Source organism: Callospermophilus lateralis, chromosome 6 (assembly GCF_048772815.1).
Source record: "Callospermophilus lateralis isolate mCalLat2 chromosome 6, mCalLat2.hap1, whole genome shotgun sequence".
NCBI classification, from domain to species: Eukaryota; Metazoa; Chordata; class Mammalia; order Rodentia; family Sciuridae; genus Callospermophilus; species Callospermophilus lateralis.
Genome location: NC_135310.1, coordinates 105,769,712 through 105,774,682, shown reverse-complemented (window position 1 = coordinate 105,774,682; position 4,971 = coordinate 105,769,712). Strand labels below are relative to the sequence as shown.

General features: G+C 31.6%; 1 pseudogene; it reads right to left on the bottom strand.

Annotated features, from left to right (window-relative positions):
• Positions 1–505: 505 nt before the first annotated feature.
• On the bottom strand, positions 506–582 carry LOC143402655 (U2 spliceosomal RNA; annotated as a pseudogene).
• Between the last annotated feature and the right edge of the window lie 4,389 nt (positions 583–4,971).

Sequence of the window (4,971 nt, the reverse complement as noted above, 5' to 3'; positions counted from 1 at the left end):
TAAAAGAGTTAGAGAATATGCCTATTGTTTGGGGTGAGGAAGTTGCTTTTGTTTGGCTTTGGTGTTTTCAATGTTCATTTTGCAGTTTTTCTAGTCACTAAAACTCCATGCCAAATTTCTTTTTATATTATTTTATTTACAATTTTATGCTTCTACTCTTATAAAAGAAAACCATCTTTCAACATCCCATATTGCCTCAAGGAAAAGAACCCTCAATAAAGGGAAAAGCTGAGTCAATGGTCTAAGAGAACACTTCCTTTAATTGTAGTACAAAAATGCTGTGGTATGTCTTCAATCTGTCTTTGTCATATTTAGATTATGTTAAGAGCAAGACATGGTATTATATATAGATATTTAGGCTATGTCACAGTGTTTGGCACAGTGATACATTATGGAGTGGAGGCAGTAGCAAGATTAAAATTTTCAAATAATGTTTTGCAACTTCTATAATCCTGTTATTATCAAAGAAGCTTGCTCTTAAAGGATATATCTCTATAAACAGTGAAGAAATTTGGCAAGAAACATTAAAATATGAGTAATAAATTACTATACTTGATCTTAGCCAAAAGGCCGAGAAGCGATAAAATATGAGTAATAAATTACAATACTTCTCTTAATTTTTCTACAAATCTACATGAAAATCTTAAGAGTTAAATGTAAAAGATAATTTTGAAAACCAATTGTTAATTATCACTTGTAATTTTTTTTTCTATTTTTACCAATTTCAGGAGAAATGGGTCTGAGGGCCCTCTAACTTGTGTCTCAACTATATACTTTGTATGGTTTTAATAAGGAAGAATCAAAAGTCCCTACAGTTACATTTTGATTAAAAAAACCATAAAATGTGGACTTATATATTTTCATGACTATTTATACTCATTAAATATTACAATTCTACCTTTTAAAAAAGTGCACGTTTCTAGCTCACAGTTATATGTTTATAAAAAGCATTAACAAAAGGGACCTAGCCTATTCTTTTTTCTTTAAACAAGGAATACATTCTTCAAAGACAACAAATGTCTCCATCTTTAAAAATTATTAACGTACCAGCAATCTTCATATAGATGTTTTGTTGTTTGTTTCAAGATGAAATATAAAGCTTTCCTTTTATTGATCCGTGCAAATATAATAGACCATAAAAGAATGCTTATATGAGAATATGGCCTTTAAATTTTCTCCGTGTTGATGTCTCTGAAATACTATGAAATCATTCATTCATTACCTTGGTCAGTTTATATTCCAAAAGTTTCCCATGAGATGGCGCTCCCTAGTGGTAACCGAACAGACCATAAAGAAACAATCTTGAACATGGGATGTCTCAGTCTCAGTTGTTAGTCCAGAGCAAATTGGGACATACTCTCTCTCCTTTAGATGTTTTAGTTCTAAAATGAAATAAATATATTGTTATTCTAAGACTTAAGAGACATGCGGTTGATAAAGTCCTTTGTCTAAAGGTTAAAGTTCTCAGTGTATGGAATCCATATTTACTCATGTGAAAAGGAGGAAAGAGTACTATAGTCATAATTTGTCATTTAATTAATTGATTTATTTAATGAAAAACATTTTGAATATGTATAATATATCAGATAGCTTTTATGTCTTCAAAAGGTGTAATATAAAATATATGTATAGGGGCTGGGGATGTGGCCCAAGCGGTAGTGTGCTCGCCTGGCATGCGTGCTGCCCAGGTTTGATCCTCAGCACCACATACAAACAAAGATGTTGTGTCTGCCAAAAACTAAAAAATAAATATTAAAAAATTCTCTCTCTCTCTCTCTCTCTCTCTCTCTCTCTCTCTCTCTCTTTAAAAAAAATCTTAAAAAATAAAATAAAATATATGTATAATCAGATAAAATACAGGAAGTAAACTGCTAGTTATCACTGTAGCAGCTCTCTAGATAAAGGCAGTCCTGACTCATTTAGTGGCTATAAAATTGTCAAAGTTGTATTATTCCTTTAAAGTAGCATGTAAAAGATAAGAGAAAAGATATAGATATCAAAATGTTAGTAGTGATTTATTGGCCTCTTTCATCACTAAGGAAAACATGAATTAAATCAATCATCAAAGTATGCTTTAAATACCAAGAAAATGATTGGAAGTCAAGGAGAACATGCATTAATTGATTTCAGAACACATCCAGCCCAAATTTTCTTAAGGACATTAGAAGATTGCAGGTGGGCATTTTATAGGAATGATATGACAATTTACATAAATGGTTTCCTGTCAATGTTTCTCTTTTTCAAGAAAACTCTGATCTGGCAAAAATGTTCTTAACCCTAAGGGTGGCAGCAGAGATAAGCCATTCTCCTATTATTAATAATATAAACACTTATAAGTTTTTAATCTTTCTGCCAAACTGGTAAAGCAATTTAGAGATTTTTAACCTTGGGTCTTGTTAAAAGAAAAACTTTAGTCTCATTAAATTTGGCACAGTTTATTTGAATGAATTAAGATTCATTCTGAATAGGCAGCACTCAGAACCAGAAGAGGTTCAGAGAGCTTAGCTCAGTGGTGGTAACTGTGAGCATCTATTCATAGGCTGAACACAGAAGAAAGTGGAGAATTAACCTGTTGAGTTACAGCTAAGCATGTGTTTTTTGGGGGGATGATGTGACTACCTATGACTGCTTGAGAGTTGGCTGGCAGTTTTACGAAGTTAGGTTTGGGTTCGTTTTACATAGAAGTTAGACTGTAGTTCACTAGTTAGAAACTCAAAATATGGAGACAGCCTCACACTAATGGCCTCCTGCTAATTTAATTTAACATTTTCATAACACACACACACACACACACACACACTTAATATTTTTAATAGTATTTATGCAAATAAGAAACTAAACATTCGTGTGCCCCAATTGTGTACAATAAATCAAAATGCATTCTGCTGTCATATGTGCTTAATTAGAATAAATAAATAAAATAAAAAGTATGTTTTTTTAACCCTATGTTTTTGAAATGAGAAAATACCACATCTAAAATTTAGTCATTAATTGAGTTGTCTTTCCTCTTGGCTCAGTGTAAAATAATATGTTCAGTCTTTATGGTGTTTAGAATCCTTTTATGTAGCAGATTAATATTATTAATTAGATAAATAATCAGCTTTACTATTAATTAGTATGTCTACTTGCTTCAAGGACCAGTATAATACTACTAGTTCTAGTTATTTGATAGAAATTAAACAAGATTTTTTAACCTGAATAGTGTTAAATTTTTAGCTGGCTAACATAACTGATAGAGTGGTTGAACAAATAAATGTAAAAGTGTTATGGAAAGATAACAGACATTTATTCTTAGCTTTATATATATATATATACACACACACATATAAACATATATATATACACACACATATATATACACATGTATATACATATGTATATATACACACACATATATATATACATATATATATATATATACATACACATATACATGCATACACAGAGAATGGGGAAATATATGAATGTGAGGAAATATTCAGATAATATATTGATTTTATGATCAAATTAGAGATCTCTATGTCTTGGAATCTGCTATATCTTATCTGAGTGACTAAGTACAACATATTTTAAAAGTCACTCAAAAACTATAACTTTACCAGCAAAGACTGAGAGACTAGATATTGCTTGCCCCTCCTGATCCGCTTTCAATCTCTTTGCACTCATAGCCCTATCTTGGGAGTTAAAGAAATACTTTTTTTCTGGTTTCTTGTTTGTTTCTGTTGGTGGGAGACATTATCAAGAAGGAATTGTTGTATTTAATCTGAACAACTCACTAATGCAAACATTTTGTAGTGGCTTTCTCTGTACCACCTATTCAGCAACCTCTCTCCAACTACAATTTTCACTTGCTTCTGACCACAGCCCCCTCTCCTTACTACTTCAGGTTTTCTAGTTACTGGCTATCAGGTCTTTATCTTAATCCTTAGACCTACCCCTACATAAATTATCCTTTCAGTAAACTGTGGTGGATAAAGTCTCTGATTGTGCCTCCTGGGGTGACCAGCCACTCTGGATGGAGTGGTACTCATTATTTTATTTTCACCTTGAAAGTCTCAGTCCTTAGTCCTGAGCAAACTGTAATGGTTGGTTATTCTGTATTTTTTAATAAGAGTGTATCTAATATAGATGGCTAAAATATTTGAAGTTTTGGTACATTTGGCTTCAAGATAATTGGCTTTCTTGTAGCAAGGGATGTAGAAAGTTTGGAGAAATTTTGCAAGAATAAGAAATAAATATATAAGGTGTACCTGATACAATACAGCATATCAGGAACTGTAGTTGTTGATTCTATAATATTTATTTAGTTATGTCATAAAAGTGCTGTACTAAGGTATTACTCTGTAAAAAAGTACAAATAACCTGCTAAGTATGTGAAAATTGCCTACAATTATTAAATAAGTTTAAAGCAATCTAAAAATCTATAATAATACCTTACAAAATATGTTTATGTCACAATTTTATATGTATATGCCTGACATAAGTTGAAAATTTCTTTTTTTTTAGAGAGAGAGAGAGAGAGAGAGAGAGAGAATTTTAATATTTATTTTTTAATTTCCAGCGGACACAACATCTTTGCTTGTATGTGGTGCTGAGGATTGAACCCGGGCCGCACGCATGCCAGGCAAGCACGCTACCGCTTGAGCCACATCCCCAGCCCGAAGTTGAAAATTTCTACATCAACAACAATAAATAAAAATGAATTTGCACTTTCTTTACATAATTTACTTAGGCATAATTTTATAAATAAGTGGAAATAATATGTAGCGAATGGAATTTTGATATAAATTTCAACCTATCATCTACAAGGAAATCATTTCCAACTTATTTGGGACTAGAAAAAATTACATCTGCCCTGATGTGATCCAGATGCATTCCCTGTAACTAATTTTCCACTGTTAATTTTTTGAAGTTGTTAATATTTACCAAAGTTCATATTTTGTTGATACATAACTCAGAAGTTTTCTCTCA